Here is a 23,318-nt window from a genome sequence, read left to right as displayed (position 1 = left end):
CTATAGAAGATTAATATATAACGCGCTTAAATGCACAAATATCAAGTTAATTGCACTAAAAGAAATTATATTATTATTAATATATTATTGATAATAATACATTTATTAAAATACATACATGCAGATGTTTGCTTAAACAGAATGTTTGCTTAAACAGAATAAATCTGACTATGCCATTATTACTATTAAGTTTGTTTTACTATAAACTATATTAAAAAAATATAATTTTTCTTTATATTTTCGTTTTTATATTATTTTGAAAATAATGTTTTTACCTTTGCTTTAAACACAGTTTCCATTTCTCGAGCTTTCAAGATAATAAAAAACAATTAGATACATTTCGAGGCCAGGTCTTAATGACAAACTCAAGATCCATAGAGGAGTTATAGAAAATAAGTAATAACTCAAAGTTGATATTAAGGCAGACATTCAAATAGAGGAGGGAAAAAAAAGAAAGAAACGAGAAAAGCAACACAAAAGAATAAAACCCCAGTATTGGTATTTTAAATCATCACAATGGCATCCCTCCCCTCCCTCAACCCTGTGGTTTTAAACTTGCATGTTTCCCCCCTTCTTCTTCGCCTGTATTTGGGCCTAGGAATTTCTCTGAATTTTTATAAGCTTGTAATGCAATATTAATCAAGGTTTCCCGCTATAAAATGCAATACTTTCACTCGGCTTTCAGGGCTTTCAGAGGAAGTATGCATGCGGAGGACGTCGTTGTTTAACAGCAGAGAAAGCTTTTCGTTTTTTGCTTTCAGTAGCTTTTGGCCACATGGACAGAAGAGAAAGCGGTTCCTTAAAGTAAGTGGAGTTTTTTTGATTTAAGAAAGAATTACCGGGTTAGACAAAAGCCATAGACAGGTTAGATCAGAACATCGTTTGTTAATTTTTAGTTTTAGAATAAATATTATCTATCGCACGTTTAGGAATAGAAAAAGCTCAAATGCAAGCTATGTATAAACTATATATATGTATATATATATATATATATATATATATATATATATATAAAACCAGCCGCTGGCACCGAACACTCTCTAGCACAGACGCCACATGGCACATCATTTCAGCACCTCGAACAGCTCCGCTGGCGGATTGAAGAGTAATGCATTATTGAAAGCCTATATCAAACAGCTCTGGGGTGCTGTCTCTCTGCACAAGGGGCTGTGGATGAAGTCGGACTGTCTGCCTTCACAATAGCCTCTAATATGTTAATGGCCGTAGGGGATGCCTGAGGTACCGTCCCCAGCTGCCTCGCCTACCATATGTCAAGCCGTTACGACAGAGCCCTCTATTAATCAGTTGCGGATATTTCATCGATGACTTCCCCGATATCATAACCCTTAAAGCTCCATCAATACTGTGCCGGATCATCACCTGATCGCAGGTATTCATGATACAGAGGCCTAAAAAAAGGCCTTCCCCCTTCTATACGTCTCGGTCGCTTTGGTCCTTTTAAAACCCTCCCCACCAAGTTATTTCCCGTGATGCTTTGGGTGTGTTCTCATCCCAAACTACATCATACATTTATCACCACTCATAAAACACTGATTCATTATTATTATTATTATTATTATTATTATTATTATTATTATTATTATTATTATTATTATTATTATTATTATTATTATTATTATTATTATTAAGATTATTATTATCATTATTACTACCAAATAGGTGCATCTCTTTCCAGCATTAATCACCTCTTCTTCCACCTTTGCATCCTTGCGTAGGTTGTGATGGATTAATCGCAGAACCTTCCAAAGGATCCCATAACTTAATTCCTGCAGGCTACTAGTCAGGGGAGTAATTAATCTATACCGCGGATGTAAATAAAAGGAAATTGGATTCCTGACAGACGAAATGAGCGAGTCTCTGACACCACCTCGGCAAATTATGATTTCACCACGTTATGGTTACGCAGGAAGCTTAGATTTACGAGCATACGAGTTTTTACTATAGCTCTGAGCGGAAGAAATTGGGCCTACTCTAATCGCAGCTGTTAGGCACCCAGGTTAAGATGGATTAGATCATTATAATTACACGTTGACACGTAGAAGATAGAGAAAAAAAAAGCTATGAAAATGACGTCGGTTGTGTTCTTTGTTTAATCGTGTCTCATTTTTTGTGTTTGTTTTGATAGTATTCTAGGCCCACTTATGAATTTTTGTCAAAAATAAATAATAAAAAGAGCAGCCACAGATGGCTCCCTTGATCTAACAATGCGCACGGAGGTTGGCCTTTGGACGGAAATGTCAAACCTGGGATGTGGATGGGTAGATCCCCAGATCTGCACTCATTTCCCACTCATATTTGCTCAGTAATCCGCCGTGGCAGCCCCCCATCGCCGGGGACCCGGTTTGAGAAGCGGTGCTGTTGACACAAGGGTATATTTCAATCACAGAGGGTTCAGAGTTAGACGCACAAGTTATTTGTCTAATAAATCCGTCATTTAGTTAGAAAAATATTTGATCTTGAGGGGATGACCCTTTCCATGTAACGAATAACAGATAGAAATGGATATGGATGCATCAAGGATATGCAGGTCGCCTGCATAGCAAAAAAAAAAAAGACAATTTGAATTCATATTCGCCTGGAGCAAACCAGGTGGCCAAAATGTTAGATGGAAGGACAAAAAGTGGAATAGAAGAATTTAAATCATATATCCAAAATACCAACAGTTAAAGCTGCGTTGGTTCATAATTAGACATTAATTTGGTGTAGACACAAATATGAAGTGGACATTTTATGTCAGGCCTGCATATTAGGTGGTTGTTGAAATGAAAAAAAAAAAATGAACTACTACTTGTAGGTTAATTAAATTTCATAACTGATTTCTTCACAGAAAAAACATCAATAGGCACTTTATAAGCACAATTTTTTTTTTAAATAAATAATAATATTTATGATATTGTACACTGTAAAATACCTCAAATGTTCATAAATGAACATTTAAAAAGAAAACAAAGGATTTTCATTTGAATTCTTTTTGGAATTTTATTTTTCAGTTTCATGAAAAACTCTAAAATTTTTATAGACAAAATACCTCTATATAAGAGCCGGGAAAGACATAAAAAACAAATAGTTAAAAGTTAATCGACCACTATGTCAGGATAAACTAGCCTTTTTAAACTGGGGAAATATTGGTCACCATATTAGAAAACCATAAAGAAAGTCACTAATTCTTACAGCAGATCATTTCCACCTATAGGGAATATATTATATGTCGCAAATATACACTGAGCCCTTTTAGGATGTCGTATGCAAAGTTTGGGTTAAAACGAAATAAAAAACATACAAATATGAAGCTGGAAATATACACAGTTTAACCTCGACACAGTTGCTTGAACTCACCGCTTGACAACTGAACTGATAAAGTGCGACACTAAAACATCAAAACACTTGTCAGTGTCTTCACGTGATCGTCGTGTTTCACCACGTTCTGAAACCAAGTACCGCCACCTAAATGTCACTTTATGCTAAACCTTCCTCACTCCCTAAATGTCACTTATTTCCCAATCTCAGCCTTCAAAGAGCCGCCGCGGCCCCGGGCGGAGTGCTCTCTGAACTCTGCTCCCTCTTGTCATTAGCTGCACGTGTATCAGAAGGCAGGCGCGCGACAAAGCAAGATTGGTGAGCGGACCGGAAACGTAACAAGAAAAATGCCATATAAGGACATCAATCGTGTGCGTCATCTAGCGTCATCTAACCCTTTTTTTTAAAATCTTATTTACAATAAATCTACTAATTTATTATAAATACTAAAATAAACTATTTCCTAAAATGTTAGACAGGAACCTGAATACAGTGTGTTTCAGAAAGAAGAGTTACACCCTGCACAAACATTGCACATGCATTATTTAACCTTGGCGACACAACCTTAACCTATTTATTGCAGGAAGTGTGTGCAATAATACTTCAAAACAATACCAATTCATACTAAGCAGAAAGTCTTATTTATTTCTACATTGCAACAATCTCTTCTCTTCTCTTCTCTTCTCTTCTCTTCTCTTCTCTTCTCTTCTCTTCTCTTCTCTTCTCTTCTCTTCTCTTCTCTTCTCTTCTCTTCTCTTCTCTTCCATAATGAATATTGAATAAGCCTAACATTGTAGTGATTTGGGTCGTGTATGGACGAGGTTCTCATGTCGCTGTCCATAGTGCTGAGTTTATTTCACATGATTAACATTTCGTTAGCTTGTTTTTATTAACTTTAACGTTTTTATTAACTCCAATCTTTACCTTTTTAAATAGAAATCAATGGTAAAGTTAAAAAAAAGTTGATATAAGCCAAACAATCGCTTTTTTTTTGTTGTTGTTGCAAACTAGCTTTTCCTTTTTTCGATGTCTAGACTTTCGTGTTGTGGGAAACGTAGAGGCGCTCCATATTCCTGACAGGGGCTAGGTCCACAACGGAGAGATATTCAACATCTTCCTCGGTAGACACGGACTTTGATAATGAGGAGAGTGTCGGCCACCATTTGCCCACCGCCACGCCATCAAATATTCATCACTGTTGATTAAACAGCCGGCAGCTGCCGATCAGCCGGGTGTCAAGTTTGCACCCAACTACCTCTGTATACATTCAGCCGGAATACAATGGGCTAGGTCCATGAAATACTCAATAAACTTGAAAAAAAGTTCATTTATGAGTAGTCCGCGAACGCGTCCGTGAAGGGGGGAGGGTTGCGAGGTGAACTTCACATGCTCCCTCGAAATAAAGCAAGGCTTAAGCGGACATTTACGTTTACATCCCTTGACTATCAGCTAGAATGACAGAAAGAAAAATATGTGTGTGTGAGAGAGAGAGAGTGGATGTGAGTGAGAGGTTACTGCGAGGCACTGTAAATATTTCATGAGTTGTTAGAGGTTGGGGTAGACAGAGAAGTCTGCCCGAGAAGCTTGGTTCAACTCATTTGCTGAACTCGAAGCATGCAGGGGAACAAATGTTGATGCACCCCCCCCCCCCCCCCCCCACCTACACACACAAGCCTATATGTGTTGCAGAACAGAAGCAACAAATAAATATATTATTTTTTGTCATTTATCTGATTTTCTTCTAAAGATTTGATGTTCAGTCACAAAGGAAAATAAATCTTATTATGTCAAACAATAGAGCAATATGATTAGCATTATTCCTCTTAATCGCAGCACGACAGCTTAATTATTTGACATAATCCTGTTTCAAAAAATACAAACAGCTATATAACTTCAGAAAACCTAAACTTTTTGAATCGGATTCAAAGTTACTTAATGTGGTTGTACATTGTTTTATATACCTAAATACAATTTCATTAATCACTTTTTCTACATTAAAAGAGGAGATCTAACACATTTTTGCCACAAGCTTTCATATTCAGTTCTTTTCTTGTTATGTAAATTATTGCTTAACCCAACTTTACAAATGTAAAATATGGCAAGTTTCACTTAATGACACTGATAAAAAACACCAAGACTTTTTTATTCATTTCTCTATAGCAGATGAGTATTTTTAAAACACCTGGCCAAAAAAGGCCTTTTGGGTTATGTGCAGTAAGAGAGGAAGGTTGTACCATATTTGGAATAAATTTGCCTCCTTAACTTTTGAATGGAAATATGTCTAATGAAGATGTGGTCACTTCTTGTTGACACAAAAAAGAAGACATAGCAAGCAATTTTGCCATAAAGGTAAGCTTAATCAATTTTTAAAAATATCTCATTTGGAGACCCATTTTACATTAAGATACTGGAATTTTTCAAGCCTCTTCGGCGAATGAACACACCAAGATTAAGAGCAAAACATAGTTCATGCCAATACCAGAAGAAATAGCTTGACCACAGTCTTTGTGTTTGTATCAAATTACAGACAGGGTATTAGACTGCAGATACCAAATATTTTATCTTCAATTCCATTCACCATTTATGTAGCATTACCCTGAAATGACTAGCCAAGTTAACAACCCACAATGAACTTATAAGGTATAATTTGCCTAATAAGGGATGTCGTTAGAATAATATGTAAAAGCTTCTCACATAAAAAACCATGAACATGTGAAGAAAATTCATGCTCATCACTGCATTGCTTTCTAGTCTGTTAACATCTGTTATTAAGAACTGCGAGTTCAGACACAAGTGATATCTGGGAATGGGAACAAAAATGACATTTAATCTGATTGCTTTCTGACTCTCGATGTATTATATTTCAGATTATAGGCAGTTTTTAAGCACTACAGATCATATAAATCCCTCCACAGGGTGCTGGTTTGCTAAGTATCTGTGCTTTCACTTTCATAAAACATTTCTTCCTATTTCCTTATCCTTAATCATCTGTGATAATGGCTGTCTTTTGCTTAGTTTTTTGTTATACCATGCTTTTAAAATATTTCTCTAGGTATATTAGAATAATCCACAAGTGTGAGCTATATTAAAAAAAGAAAGTTATCAAAAGAAAATGATTAATATAATGATTTACATACAGTAACTGTAAAAACAAAAAAGACTAATAACAAAATAGTATTTTGTTTTCCAGTTTTATTTACCTCAAAGTATTTTAACGGAAAAAATATCAATTTAGATGTTGCTTTTTTAGCCTATTAATATGTCAATGGCTCATCTAAAATCAGCAAAATTTTATTAGAAATCTAAATATTGTTTATGCTTAACATGCCTAACATAGGTTAGCTTGAAAGACAGATGTCTTTCAATGTTCGACAGAAAAAGGAAGTGGAAGAACAGAAAAAAGGAGCAGCATATCAGCTATTGATTGCCTTTCTTTGATTTTATTAGCATCTCGTTACCCAGACTGTAGTCCTGTCCCCTCAATATCTTTACAGGAATACATACTTTAAAAAGTTGCATCAATCAACCAATAAACACAACATTTGGGGAGAACCGATTGGTTGCATTTGTTCATGCAGTTAAAAGATGAATCAGACATTAATCGCTTGTCCTTCTAACCAAACACAAACAGGTATGAAGACAGAAAAAAAACTCCTTCAGCTTCTGTTACCATCTTCTCTACATCCAACAGATGTTGCAGCTGCCTTGCATCACCATCACACAATACATTGTGTTACAACTATGATCACACCCAAGAGACTTCACTGAGTGCCTCCAGGATCCCATGTTAGATTTCAGCCACTCCTGGCGTCTTTCATCAATACTCTGTGTCCTGAAAATGATTATGATGTCTGTAGCAGCCTTACTTCACACCTTGCAGGTCACACGGTACAGCATCAGCTCCCCTGCTTATTACTCTGGGGACCTCATTGGCTCCTAAGAAGACTGGCAGGTTTGACAGGTGGAGCTAGAGTCGACTTTGACAAACTACTGATTAGGCTGTCACTCTGAATAGAGGAAAGCCATGAACTATGTAAAACTAATTCACTCACTCACTAGCTGCAAGCCCGACAGGTAGCTGAATGAATGCATCACCTCATTGAGCGGCATAGGTTGACATGTCTAATTATGCTAGAGTAATAAGCAGCAGTCACATTGATGTATCTCAGCGAGGGTTTCAGAGCCCAGGCTAGGTTGCTTGAATAAAATCAATTTGTCCTTCAAACCTTGTCGAAATGTGTGAATAAAAACTGACTTGTGTTTGGCATTTGGTGTTGTCGAGAGTAATGCCTGGAAATTCTGTTTTTGGATTGACTTAGTGCTAAATTAGATCCAAATTGTTTCACATGCTCCTTCAACAGGGTTTTGGCAGATTTAAAGCTACAAGTAGATCAGTATACCTCTGATCATTTTAGTAAATTAATTATTACACAGAACCTTCTATCAGACACAACTCACTAGAGACCATTTATATCCATTATACTTTTTTATAAGCAGAGAAAAATAATCTACATCAAGAGGAGCAGTTCAGTCTTCTAAAATAATATCTTTAAGAAGCAACATGTGCTGTAGGTCAGTATCTGCTTTTCTAGATTTTTTGGTACGCTTTGATTTTTGTGTTGTGTTTGCTGTTAAGTTTTGTATCATTTTTGAATGACGTCTTAGTTTAACTCTTACTTGTTGTTTACTTTAGTTATTTACTTTAAGCATTTTTAGTATTAATTTAATATATTCCGCAGTTTCTTATATTTATAGTTTTTGTTATCTAAGACTATGTTTTCTCATTGCCCCTAGTGCCACTCTCCTTCTCCCCTAGTTCCCTACCAGCTTTTGCTGACCACACCTTCTACCAGTCAAGTAATAATCTCCTCACATTATTCAGTATTCTCCTCCCCTCTATATATACTCCTTCCCTGCAGTTAGTCTTTGCAGGATTATCTACAATAATTCCTGTCACTCACCTCCTGTGTTACTCTGCTCAGCTTCCTGTTCCTTGCCTGTTTTCCCTTTGGATTTATACGACTGCTTCCATCATTACTAAATCTACAAGAAACCATCTCTGCCTCAGCCTCTGCGTTTTGGGTCCTTGTACAAACTCTGACACAAAAAACTTACACTTACATTTGAAATCAGATATTTACTTGCACTTTATTTAACTAAACATCTTTTTCAGAGCCATTAAACTAGACTAAAGCTTTCTAAAGTAAGGATTTTTAAAATGTCTTTCATGTGTTATATGTCAAAATAATGAAAAACAGTATAACTCAGAGATTTTGTATTGCTCTCTTACAATTTAAAAGTTTACCTTCTACCTTTTACCGTCACAACATAAAAACAATCACAAGAGTTAATTTTCTGGGACATGTCTTGTGAATGCCTAAAACTTCAGCTATGCAAACTGATGTTAATACCATCTCTAATTACGTTACGACTGCTGAGCAATGTCATCTGTTTGGGCTCCCCCTTACCCTCCAGTCTGCATATTCTACAAGTGATACTGTCTGAAATAATCAGGATCCAGATCTCTGCCTCTTATTGACCATTGTCACACACTGTAAAGCAGCAGGGGGAGAGAAAGCAGCAGTCTGAGGAGAAGGCAAGGTGAGGAGATAAAGTGTACCACTGAATTATTCAGAACAAAAACAGAGGAAAATCAATCACGTGACCAAATCTGATACTGATAGCCAAATTCACCATAATATTAGTGGGATAAATCTGTTTGTGGGCTCTGTCTGTTATGTGGAACTAACTGATTCTGATCTCACTACGCTCTGAATTTATGATTTTGAGAATAACCATCTCCTCTGAATTGTAATGTTCTCTGTGTTAGTTGGACACTTAAGAGTTTCTAAGTATTTAGCACTACATTGGATTTTATAATTGCCAATCATGTCCCTTTATTGGTCAATTACCTACTCTAATCAAGTGAGTCAGCCAAATGTAACAGTCTTATTATTACTCAATTAAAACAAATGCTCTCTGTGGTTTGGGCTTTGAGGGAGACAGAGAGGGGCTATGGGCGGGTGAGGTGTTCATACTATATCACCAGGTAATTAATATTTTCATTAACTTGCTCTCTGTTGAGCACCGACCTGCCTCTGATCATTTCATTTCCCCTCCATGGGTTCGATACCGTAGTGGCTCCATAATTAGTTTGATTTACATCTGCCTCCTGTAATGAAGGAGCTCACTCCCTCTTCTTCCCTGGTGCCATTGCTCTGCTCTCACTCTTGTTACAACCGATAAATTCACTGGGTCGGACATGGAAGCAATAGGCTTTGGTGTATTGAGACAGCTCAAGAACAAGAAACAGAGACTTGCTTTATGAAAAATTCACAGAGGGATCTTAGAGGGATTGTGGAAGGACTTGTGTAGGGAAACATTGCTTATTAAAGATTGAAGCAAACATGGATGATTCCTTTTTAACTGAAAATTGAAAATTCCCACATAGTACTGCTTATAAGCTGGTGAGATAGGGAGCAGTGCTGTCATCCTTGAAATAGATCTGTAACAATCATGTACAATCAGTGTAAGAATACCATTATTAATGTATTTACTTGAAAGAAAAATTACACGTATGGATAATTAAAGGCAACAACCCTATTTTGGAAATGTATTGAGCACTGTTATGTCAGCTGCAACAGATTTCATTTGAACCCATGCATGCAATACAGTCCACCGTGTGAGCTCCATGACTTAAGCAGCTTTACACCCAGCAGGGTAACACAGGAGTGCAGATGAATGGCTTCAGCATAAATAATGCTCCATTGATTATTGTTCCGCTGTTTAAAGGTGAATGGCAAAGCTTTCTGAGCAGCAGGGGATGGAGAAGTGTGTACGTCTCAGAGAAAGCCTGATTTCCATTTCGGAAAGTGCACCAGATTCTCAGGCGGTTCGGCTGTTGTTTTCAGTCAATACTAATGGTGAACTTTCTTTGTTGGGGAGGACTCAACGGTCCTTTACACACAGGCTGCAATGCAGTTGCTAGAATTTCTTTAGTACTGCATATTTGCTTTTGAAAACCCATGTGTGAATTCATAGTTGATAACAATCCAGCTACACAAACACAGCAAGCAAATTCAAAATTGGGATTTCAAGAGTTTAGGAAGAGTCTACTTGCATGCTTGATTTTCCTGCCATGCAATACTACAATATTTTATGCTTAAAATATTGTTCATTGTTAAGATTGGATGTCAGATGTGTGGTGCATTTCAGAGGCAAGTTGGATTTTTACAAAGAAAGGATCAAAAGCTTAGCCTACAACTGCCCTCAAGCCAGAAACACATTAGGTTTATCTCAGTGTATCTAGAAGGGCAACAGTCAGCATATCACATAACGGTACAATATAGAAATAATAACAAAAAAGGGTTTTATCTTGTGTTTACTTCAAGAAGTCAGGTTTATTGTAAATGTATGATGGAGCTTCCAAAGGTTCCAAGCATTTTGCTTAATGTCCAGTCCCATTTTTACTTTGATAGAATTCTTATAGTTTAAGCAATGTACTTGATCTAAAAGTAAACAAATTCAAAAATGAATGCAATGAGCCCTTTGCTGGAGCCTTTATGTTATGTTGTTTTGATGCTCTTAAGGATCGATATGCATGAGCAAACCAGCAATAAATGGTGCTAATAGGAAACATTGTGAGTTCTTGTTGCAGGTTTCACGAGGAGCCACAACCAAGGGGGTGGAAGCATAAAGATAATCTTCAGTGCCACATAAAAAGGGAGCCAAATTAGCAAGCTAGCCAGAGTCCATCGCACATCTCTCAGGCACATTTAGCCAGCGATGAATGCAGCTCTGACTAGCATTTCCCCTCACTCAATTATTGATGGTAATTATCCCAGCGTGCTTAGTCTGCACCATAACAATACATTTTCAAACGAGAAACAAGTCACTGCGCATTCTCTCAAGTGATCATTTCTGTGTTGTCTTTGTTTTAAGTGGGAGTTCTCTGGATAAAATAACTGGCAAAATATTTTGCACTTCTATGTGAACAAAGAGCTGGCACCAAGACTACTTTGAAAGTAATCACAATAAAAATGCTCACAACAAAGTAATAAATAATCATCAATTATTAATTATTCAAAGGTAATTATGTTGACACAATGTTTGTCCACCAATTTCTATGAATAAAGTAAATACTTTACCAATACTAATCAGTAATCAATAATGTATTCATTTAGTATTAAAAACACTAAATTAATCCAGCAGTTTATATAGAAACATAATGTTTGGTTTTGTGGTGTGTAAAGATATTTAAAGAACAAAACAAAGAATACTGAACAACAGCTTCAACACCTGTTTGAAAGCGTTGCTGTGTTGATTATTTTTCAATTCAAACAAGCAAAACGGTCAGACTCTGAAACATGTCCTCCGACAAATGGCATGCAAACATTTGCTTTGCCAAACAAACAACAAGACAAAAATAAACCAAATCTTAACAACTCTGTCTTTTTCCTGGCTATGATCTCAGCCTTACTGTCCTCTATTTCCCCTTCCATTTCAGTAAAAGGCCCAAGTTTGCTGTCTTCCAGCGCCCCAGGGCATGGAGCTAGCCAGCGGTGAGATTCCATCAATTAGTGCACCCCCGCGGCCTCTTGGCAGAGCCCACCTTTGACTGCAGTGAGATATTGATTAGTTCAGCTGCACTGTCAGGTCTGAAGTGTGCAAGGCCCAGTGATCCAAGGCCTTCACCAGAGACAAGATCATGTCAAGTTTCTGACACATGTATGCACTCATACACACACACACACACACACACACACACACACACACACACACACACACACACACACACACACACACACACACACACACACACACACACACACACGCACACACATTTATACGTACATGTGTACAAATGCAGGTGCACACCAATGTGTACGTTCACACATGAACATAACAAATTCAATGAAATATGCTCTCTTTAGATGACTGCCAGGTGTGAGAGAGGGAAAGATAAGAGGAGAAGTCCACAAGAGTTGCTTGTCAGTGATGGCTGAGAACTGACAAGTGCTTGTTAGTTTTTGTTCTCCCTCAGCCTGGTAGAGTTGGTGTGAAAAAAAAGATGGAGAGCCTCCACAATCACTGAATGATAATACAATGTAATGATATATTTCATTGTACAATGGAAATAGCTACAGAAGATAATGAAAAAAAAAACCAAACACAAATATTTTCTCTTGATAAAAAATTGTAGATAAGAAGAAAGACATCTTATGCCTAACACCATAGGCATTTATCTCAAACAGTAGTAAAGTATGTTTGCATAAAAGACTAGCATTGTAACTGTACTAGTGAGGGTGGCAGCACTATAAAAAAAATAGTTTTAAAAGAGATCCCTGACAGACAAATGTGTAGTAAAACATAAATGTGGATCTTTGCTCCCCCACATGCATTTCAAATATTGGCAGGACCTACAATTCATAGAGGGGTATTTATTGGGTCTTTGCAGTGATGCAATCAACTGCAACTCCATGGGCAGAGAAAAAAATTACAACGTACTCTTTGGTGAACATACCTCAGAAAATATTTCTTCAAACTATTTCAAGGCTACAGTTTTTTTCTTTCTGAACCTCATAGTCAAATTTGACTGACCACAGATGCCATTACAGTTTGATGTTTATGCTTATGTCAATGAGGCTAAAAGAATAAAATAATAGTCTCAAACTGAGCAGAAAACCAATGAAATCAAATGAGGCAGCTAAATAAAATGAATAAATCCAATATTTAATGGAGTCAACGCTTGTGTTACGTTTTAATCCAATCTAATCCAACTTTATTCATTAAGCATTCATAAGACAGAAAGAAATTATAAACAAACAAAATAACTACCGGTAATATAGAAAATTAAAAAATACACAAAGATACAATACACAAAAACAAACGGTTGATCTATATAAACCTAACAACTCAACAAATATCGAAAGGGTCCGAGATGTAGAATAGGGCAAGGCAGTATTTAATAAAAGAAACTTAAAAGTTCAAAGATCTCAGATTCAGCCAGTGAAATGAAGCCAAATCTGGTTAAATGTGCTCAAACTTGAGTTTTTACTTCTCTGCAGATGTGATTAAAGATCCTCTGACCCGCTTTTCAGACTAGTATTACCGAACCTGAAAACATGAAAAGCATGATTGCTTTCATGTTAGATAAGGTTCATTGATAATTATTTATTTTAATCAGGTTAAGATCGGCTAAATAATAACTCATAACTAAGGGAATATCCATTAAATTACGACAATGATGCACCTTAATTATCTATGAAACATACCTTTCTGTTTCTTTAACAGGTATGATGAGTGTGGATACAAAAAGAGGGATCTTGATAACATGTATATGATGTTATAAAATGATTTTGTCAAATATTGATAATGTAGCTAATATGTATAAACAAAGTTTTTTATATTTGTTTGATGATTTCTAATATTATTTAATAGGTAAGTTGATATTAAAATAATAATGAGATTGAGAAAAGAATGATTGTGTCTTTGAAGTTATTGGGTATTTGTATACATTTTTTAAAACCGTGTCATTTTTCTTCTGTCGACAGATCATCTACAAAGATCTGTGAATATCAGGAGCCGGGAGGGGATCAGTGGGACTGGACAAGATCATTTGCAGAAGAAATATAAAGTCCCAATCTGCTATGTAGTTCTGGAAAGAAGGCTGGAAGTATGGTTAGACTTTTATGTCAACCTTATATGCCCCCCCCATTTGCAAAAAAAAATAAAATAATTTTTTCTGTATGAATAAAAAAAAAACTGTTTTGCTGTTTGCTGTTTATTGTTGAATTATTTTTTTTAAAGCATTTCCATAAAAATTTATAGCAGCAAACCTGTTAGGATGACAGGATGCAAGGGTACTGTTTGTTGCACAAAGGCAAGGATGGAACATCGTTAAAAAAGCTGTCAAATGTTGACGCACATATGAGTAACTTAGTCATATGTAAAAATTCTCCACTGAGATCAATCAATCAATCAATCAATCAATCAATCAATCAATCAATCAATCAATCAATCAATCAATCAATCAATCAATCAATCAATCAATCAATCAATATGTGAAAGCAAACAGAAAGAAAAAGCAAAGAAAAAACACAAAAAAAACAAACACACTCAAACACACACTCAAATGCCTAAGGTATGCTTCGCTTGTGAGCTACAATTAGTCCACAAGCCATATGATCTGGTGCAGCTGTACCTAATCAGTGTGAAGGCTACAGAGGACATGCAGCCTTCATCTCCAGCCTTCCTGCTGTGTGCCCTGTACCACTCCGCTCGGTTCGAAGAGCAGGGATGTGTGCACCACTTCCTGTCTCCTCCCTACTTTACCGTTAGAGAACTGATCCCCCCCGCAGTTCCCTGCTCTCTGTTGGTTAAATAAGCTATTTCACCTTCTTTTCATCCTCGCTCAGCCGGTTACACGAGCAGTCAGCCCATTACGCTGAGATGTGGGATGGTGCAGCTTTGCTTTACAAGTAAAAGACATTCATCTGAGGAGCTTCTTGAACAGATGTTTAAACAATTTAAGCCTTTGCATAGCTGTCTTTTGGTGGAATACAGGGAATTAAAATAACTTCCGTAAAAAAAAGCAGCTTTTAAAAATGACTGTCTCAAGCTTTAGTCGTCAGCTTGTCAAAGAATCTGCTCATATATGTTTTTATTTAGAGAATTTGTCATAGTGGTGATAAAAACACTCTAAAAGAGAAATGGCTATTATTGACTTAGAAAACGCTCCAATTTGTACAAGTTCTCAAAACTGTTTGTGTGGCTGCCCTTTTTTTTTTTTTTTTTTTAAAGCTAATGGTCAGACTGCTGACTGCAGTGGCATGAACCACCCCACCAGCACACCCTCTCCCCTCTAGCAATACGGAGGCTGTCATTGTACAAAATGGTTCTGCAACGACCGCTTTACCTATTTTTTCAAGTGATGACGAGGTTTATTTACATTAGATCACAGCATTAAATCCATAAATCCTTCAACACTGTTGTCTCGAGTACTTTACATTGACAAGTATACGAATTAGGGGATGAGAAAGTATCAGGAAATTATCCACCTTTTTAGTGAATGTGGCAGTGGAGCCAAGCTTTTTAAAATCTAAATGAAAGAAAGAGAAAATAATGTTGCCAAAATGGGGAATGGGAACGCCAATATTTTTTTTACATTGGGCATTTGAGTTTACATTATTACATCATGTTCTACTCACCCATATGAGTTTTGTGTCATTTGGAGCTGTTCTGAAGATATTCCGTAAGGTTATATCCAAGTAATGTCTTCCTTTGGGCAACTACTTGAAGGCACAAACTATCTGTTCATAATTTATCATTTATTGTATCCACGATTATATATTTTATATTTAGATTTCTTAAAAACAAAGAGTAGTGTGTATGACGTCATCGGCTACCATTCATTCATCCTGTCCGCTGAACTGCACCTAATTTTACTCACATGCCTGGAAGATGTCTAGTGCAAATACCACAGATGATCTCGCTCTCAAAATGGTATCGAACAATTCAGGTTAGCTAGCCGAATCAATAGAAGGGGTAGAGCGGAGCTGCCTGGGGTGCGGGCTGCCTGTCACAGCTCCAGTCCGGCGCACGGATGACGTCACACATGCGCCACTTTGTTTTAAAAATATATAAATATAAAAAATATAACCGTGGATGTCTGGGGGACAGTGATTCGCCTACATGTTATGAATGCTGGGGTACCATAACGAATAAATCATGAACAGTTTAGTTTGTGCCTTCAAGTTGTTGCCCATAGGAAGATGTTACTTTGATATAACCTAACGGAATATCTTCAGAACAGCGCTAAATGACACAAAACTCATATGGGTGAGTAGAACATGATGGAATAACGTAAAATCAAGGGCCCAATGTAAAAAAAGAAAAAAAAACAGCGTTCCCCTTTAAGAGGTTTGTGAGTGGCTTTTAAAAAAGATGTTTTAATTTAGCCCTAGAAAGACTGTTTTGTGTCCTACCTCCGGCACAGACATAGACTGCGCTGGAGACATAGTGCTAACTCTTTAGCCATCGGGCCATTAATAATCTGTCTCCCAGCAGGCCGATTCGAGGTACCGCTGTTTTCCTCGGCTGTCTTCCTGTGCTTACAGCGGCAAGCGGCAGCCTCTACCGCGGTGTTTCCTTAGCTCCAAAGGGCAGCATAGCTGACAGGCTTCTCTCCCCTTATCTTAACAGTAAAGGAGATTTTTTCCCTGTTTAGGTCACTTTGACCAAAACAACCATGGAAAGATGCGATTCAGCCCAAAAAATAAAAAAAGCAACAACCAGCACTTGAAATCTGTCATAATAACTTGGCGGTTGCTGCTCGTAACCAGTCTAGTTTAAAAAGCTAATTATAGAAATAGTATTTTATTATTTATCTCTGTAGGATCGTATATAGGCCTGACAGTCCCAATCGAGCGTAATGGTGATCTCTACAGTCACCAGTTTGTCAGCTCTGCGCTACCATAGCGCAAAAAGTGTCTACCTCCACAATTTCAAACCGACTGTTGAAAACGATTATAAGTAACAATTTCTAAGGCAAAGCAAACATAAAAATGGAGAATTTAAGTTCATAGATGATAACAAATAACATACAAAGAGATGTCAGTAAATTCATTTAATATTACACCCTGTAACTTAAATAAATATAAATAAATATTTAATAATAAGTAGATAATAAGTACATATTTAAATTAAAGACGCTTGAATTGTTTTTCTTGTTCATGTTTGGTTCATTTTGTTTAAATAATCACATGTTATTTTCTGACAGAGGTCCAGGAAATCATGCATGCACATAAACATGATGGGATCATCTGGGTCGGACTGCCAGTGATTTGCAGCAGCAGAATGTTGTCATTTCCCTGCCAAAAAAAGCGCTCAGTCCTGCTCAAATTGATTGTGTCGGGTAGAGGAGTGGTCATAATTGAGAGGAGAGTTAGAAAACCTTAAATATATGGCAGGTGATATATCATTACCCATAGACTTGACCCTGCCTGACCCGCTCCAGCTCCCATGTGGTCTCCGGCTCGAGGCTGGCGTGCAGCAGACGGAGGGGTCTGCTGCCGCTCAAACGACTAAATCAACAGCTCGCACTGGAGTGTTTTGCTTGAACGGTTTCATGAAAAACTAATCATCTGTTCATCTTAGAGATCAAACACACGCAGGGGCCATGATTAGGAAAAGCAATCTTATAAAGCTGGAGGAACCAGTAGTTCAGATATAATAATTTCTAGATTAAAAAGGACTCCTCCCTCCTTCTTCCTCTTCCTCCTCATCACTCTCACCATCTTCCCTACTGTTACCTGAATCTGGAAAGAAAACTTTTCTTGTTAGTAACAAATGCTTGTTTACAGAGAATTTTTTGAAAATCTAAGCTATAAGCAGGATTATTTCTCTCAATTTTGATAGATTATCTTACAACTTGAGGTGGGAAACTTACCTAATTACTGTCAAAAGTATGGCCGGTTAACTAAGGACGCATGAGTTAATTATATCTGCTTTTGAGGCAAACCTATAAGAAATAAAAGTGGAGGTCAAGGTAATCTCCCTGGGCCCTAAAAAAAATAAAATAAAAGAGAAAGTTTTAAATGAATAGACAAAAGTCTACTTGCTCCAAAGGAACAATATAAAGTCAGTCAGTATGAGCTTCCCAGGAGATCAAAGGAGAAAAAGATGATTTATTATGAACAGGGAATCTCTCAAGCTTAAAACAATTATGCACCCATACCCCTGAGTTACTTAAGCAAATAAAGTGAAAATAAATAGTAGGTAGGTAATGTTTGATACACCTGCTGAATATAATAACATTTTGTCATTTCCACAAAGTGGATTGAAATGAAATTAGAGGTCCCTGTAGCCTGTAATAAAATGTGGAGCCTTCAAACTAATGCAGTTTGTCATCATGTGGACATAATAATGCTCTCCTCTAACTTCCCTTTGACTGATGCAGGCTTTAGATACAAACAGTGACATAAAGGACTCTCAGTGGAAAATGCCACACAATCCACTTTAACATTTTATGAGATAAAATATGATATGAACAGCTGAAATTGAATAAAAACCTGTGCATGAATTGGAGATTTTCTTATGAGACATGATGTTCAGTCAAACTGAAACATTATTTGTAAATTCTATATCGTCAGCCTCTTAATGCCATGGTACAATAATAACTGAGGCAAACTCCTTTTTCATTTTCTTGCCATGATTGGATTTAAAATTTCTCAGTTTGCATGTGGATAATGTTTACATTTACATATCCTTACTATATAGTCTCCATGGTGGAATGATTTCAATCTTTGACTGTAATGTGAGTGTATTCGGTGAATATTTTTGGATATTTTTATAATTCAATGCTCATGGTGATTGATTTACTTTATGAACATAATTTGCCAATATTAAAAAGTCCCAATCAGTTTTGGTTTTCATTAATTGATTTCCTGCCTGAACAATCACCCTGCTTTATACTGATGTGTAATTGGTATGGCAAACAGAGAAAGTAGAAACAGACGCGCATATATGAGAAGTGGCGAATGCCGGTCTCATCTCTGACGTTTCAGCGCACCAGGCTGACGCTTCCAGCTTGCGCACCACATTCAAATTTAGTGGGGCAAGGGGTTACAGTCATTCAAGGTTGGTTTATTGACTTATTATTGCGTGGTCTTTAACCACACCTTGCTGGTCTGGTTAAAGACTATCAATTGCTGCTTACTGGCTTTCTGATGGTTTTGTGGTACTTCCTGCAGATGGCGCCTCTGTTTAAGTTTGGGGATCGCAGCCAGTGCTGGAATTCTATTTAGGCTTAAAATGACTATCAAAAATGACTATATATATATATATATATATATATATATATATATATATATATATATATATATATATATATATATATATATATATATATATATATAAATAACAAGGTCTGTGCAGGTTTTGGGGAACCACAGCACCTTGATGTCGAATGGGCTACTGGAATAACACAAAGGAAATGGACGAGATGTGAGAACATGGCTCTATTACAGTACAATGTTAATACCTAAGTAACGCTAACCCAGCAGATCCCTGGAAATACATCAGACATCTGGGTCCAGAAGAGTGCAGTTCTAGGAACAGCAAAGATGCTGCGCAGAACCCTCAAGCTCCCAGGCCTCTGGTAGTGGACCGGAGCTTGGAGGAAAAAGGTGGGAAGACCAACCGCAATTGGTGAGGAAGAGTTTTGTTTTTTTTAAATATAAACTCTTCCTCACCCATCGCAGGTGGTCTCCCTTTTTTTCTTCCAAGCTCCGGTCCTCTACCAGAGGGCATGAAAATAATTTTGAGGACTCCCAAGCAGGTATAAGGGATGGTTACCTTTTCACACAAATTCAGAATAATTTGAATAGTCTGCTCCCTTAAAAAAAAATTATCTTTGTCTGACATAAAAAAATGTTGATCATCTGAAACATGTTTACATATGAATAAAGACAAAATAAAAATAAAAAAATCTGTGATTGAGCAAAATCTTTGTCCCAGCACTGTGAGGGAATAAACAAATATTAAAGGACATAAGAGAAAATACATAACAGTGAAATACTCAGAAAAAAATTTACTATCAGAGTTGGTTTAGGCCCTTTCAGCTGCTTGCATATTCAGGGGTCAGCACATCAATAGAATATGACTTGCTTTCAGACTTGGCAGTTTTTACACCAGAAACCCTTCGTGACCCAACAGGGGATCGTACTTGGTTTTCCCACATCGCAATCAAAGACTTAGACCACTTCCCCATGAAGACTATGTGGTACAATACAAAAAATATACTACCCAATATCAAATACTTAAACTACTGAATTGCGTTAAGCACCATATCTGCATTAAGCCCCATATCTGCATTCATATATTTTTTTTAATATTGATCTGCTGTCATATTCTTATCATTCATGTTGTGATTTCATCAGATGAAAGGGAACAATGATCACAATTGCCACAAATAAGGACTTGAAAGCATTAGTCTATGTATAAGGAATCAATATATGCTTCACTAAGTAAATTGATTTGCTGCGATAACATCTTACAAAACATATTTAATGAGTCTGCATACCTCATAAGTCTAACAGATTAGCCTCAAAAGCACAGCTTTTCCTTCTGTATGCCAGTAGGAGAGGAAAATATAGAGATTGACAACATTGAATACAAATTTTAACATGCCTTAATCTAGGGTGACGAGATTTGGGTTTTTGAGAAGGAGGACACTTTTCCAGGGGCTGGAGCTGGAGCGACCAAACCCCTACCCAGTGACGGTGATGGTATGCTGCCCCCCACGGCTCCCGTCTCCGGGTTGGATTCGGTTTAGGTTAATCAAACTGCTAAGCAGAATCCTCACTGGTTATCTTGTTCACGCTGGAAGCTAGTATTTTTATGAATGTTTGAAATTTCATAATTTTTTTTTTTTTTTTTTACAATATCCATGTGGATTTTTTTAAATACCTGTGCTTATCAAGGTGAAAAACTAACAGGTGATTTTGTGATACAAACATAAATCTATATTATCAGGACAGAAGATGACAGACTCCAAATTGCAAGAACGGGACAGATGGACCCAGTATTCCACTTGAGACAGACAGTGGAAAAGTTCAAAAAGATTTTTTAATTATAAACAGAAACAGAACAGAAGCAGAGCTGTGTATCTGTGGACCACAGTGGCTGCAGGGAGGAGCAGGGGCACTGCCCAATCACTGACACCTGAGGGGAGAAACACAGGTAAGTGACCACGATCATCTGACAGGAGATGATTATCCAAGTGATTCACTTACCGAGTTTAACAGTTCAGTCCATCCTCTCCGAGGAAGGCAGGATCCAGCGGATGGACTGCCAAATGAACTGTGGCAAAGAGCCACCCAGAATGTCCCCCAGTCAGCAACCCCAGTGAGCAGGCAGGAATCTGATACAGTTAGGGATAAGATCAGACAGTCACAGTTCTGGAATCCAGGAGTCCGCAGCCCGGTCAGAGGTTCCAATCCATACAGGAAGAGACATATCTAGGGTTCCAGAAATCCACAGCGCATGAAGGCAGGTTCAGAGTTCCATGTGTCAAGCAACAAGCTCAGACAGAAAAGCACAGATGCAGACAGGCAGGCTCAGTGATTGAAGGACAGATACAAGACATGGTAGCGGGAATACTGCAGAACTTTGAACTGGTCTCCTCCTAGGAGTCAGGCTTATGGGACTTAAAACTGCACTCCCACCTAGTAGCCAGGACACGGTCAGCAGACAAGACAAACACTAAAAACTTCTCAAACCACTGGCCTCCGGTGATGGGAACATGAACCAAGGAAAAACTCAAACCTATGAAAATAAACTGAAAAACGTCATACGACGATTTGGCCCCGAAAGCTGGGCTAAACTGTATATATAGCAGCAGGCACAGGTGGATAGGATGAGGAATAATTAGAGACTGGGCAGAGTTAGGCAGGTGAGTGAAAGAAACAATTAAGGTCAGCTATCAGGGCTGATCATGGCACTAAAACCTATATGCAAAATACATAAGTTAAATGGAGCAACACTAATATGCACCAACAAAACCAAATCCATCTTATTAAACGGGACACCTCAGACCTTTACAGTAGAGAGTAGATTTTGAAAAAAAAGAGACATTAGAGCAAAGCAAAAGTCTCCTAAAACTGTACAAACATGCAGCACTGAAAAAAAAATGCTTGAAGAAGCAAAAAATGCAATGTTTTTGATGATAATTCTACACATTAAATATTCAAAGGGTAATTGTACTTTCTCTTATTGGACCTTTTATTGAAATTTGGATCATATTCTACATAATATTGAAACCAGGAGGGACAATAATAGTCAAAGCAAATACCAACTTTTCATATTAAAACTGAACATGTTTTGAATGAAATCCAACAAAAATAACTGCAGGAAATAATGGAACTGTTAATATTTCAATGTCACAGTATGTAATATATTAGGATTTACATTTGGTACAAAAATAGAATTACTGTCAAGGTTGAGATCCTTTTATTATTAACACTATTTTTAACACTCAACATTATGAGCCTCTCTTTCTGAGGACGCAGCTGATAGAAACTTCCTTTCCACTAAAAATGGTGCTCAAATGGACCAACGGTTGTCCCACTGGGGCCAAACAAGATGAAATACAGCCATGCTACAATGGGGTACACAAATACAAATCCCCAAAGCTGTAGTATCTCTCGCTCTTCTGTTGTATTACCACTCATTACAAATACAATACCTCAGGGCGAAAACTTGCAAATACACATTTTCAACTTTGCCTGTGCCAGTTTTCTGTATTACAGCTAACCTTAAGTGCTCCTCTGGTGGCAATAAGTTCATTTATTGTTTCTGTTGGCCAAAAAAATACCACAAATAAAGCTTACCGTGTCTAATTTTACTGTCACCCTAAAAGCCAGATTAGGAGGAAAAAGGGAGGTCATTATTTTGTGCTGGGGAGGGGTTGGTTAATCTGTGAATAATGTTAAGGGTGAGGGTGAAGAGATCTGCAAAGGGGGGATATTTAGGTGGAGGGGTGCTTAGATTGTGTCGTCTGGCAGCTCATCTATATTTTATGCTGCCACTCAGACAAATGAAACAGGAGCCGCCCGGAACAAGGGGGGGACCCTCTGACACTTCAAAGCAAAGTCCTATGGGTGGTGTCTTATTGAAGCTAGGCCTATACCGATGCAGACCCACATACATAACCCCCACCAACCCATGCTGGGACGCTGCTGGGGCCTCATTAACCCTTAAACAGACTTATGAGGCGTGCAGCGTTCCAGAGACTAATTACTCCACAAACACACTGGGAGAAATGCTCCCAGTTAGACACATAAACCAAACAACACCCATCATATTTGCTGGTCATGTTGAAGGTGGATGCTCCAAAAGGCAAGCCTGAAATGAAAACCACAGCTGCACAGAAGTTGTAGGACCTTACCTTCTCTCCATACTCCCACTTTGCTGTCATACAATAGCAGTATTTCATGATT

General features: G+C 37.5%; 2 long non-coding RNA genes across 3 annotated transcripts in view; one reads left to right on the top strand and one right to left on the bottom strand.

Moving 5' to 3' along the window:
* The window catches only part of LOC119771861, an 88,349-nt gene that overhangs the window by 52,168 nt on the left and 12,863 nt on the right, over positions 1–23,318 (bottom strand). The window lies entirely within an intron of this gene.
* LOC119771862 lies at positions 509–14,062 on the top strand. 2 transcript variants are annotated; one of them, XR_005279196.1, is made up of 3 exons: positions 509–804; positions 11,825–12,045; positions 13,872–14,062. It is a non-coding gene; the product is annotated as an uncharacterized LOC119771862 (long non-coding RNA). The 2 variants fall into 2 exon arrangements; XR_005279195.1 differs by having other exon boundaries at positions 563–804; positions 11,825–11,879; positions 13,872–14,052.

The sequence above is a fragment of the Cyprinodon tularosa genome, unplaced genomic scaffold (assembly GCF_016077235.1).
Source record: "Cyprinodon tularosa strain WSP-4 unplaced genomic scaffold, ASM1607723v1 ctg691, whole genome shotgun sequence".
NCBI lineage: Eukaryota > Metazoa > Chordata > Actinopteri > Cyprinodontiformes > Cyprinodontidae > Cyprinodon > Cyprinodon tularosa.
This window is presented reverse-complemented; position numbering and strand designations above follow the sequence as displayed.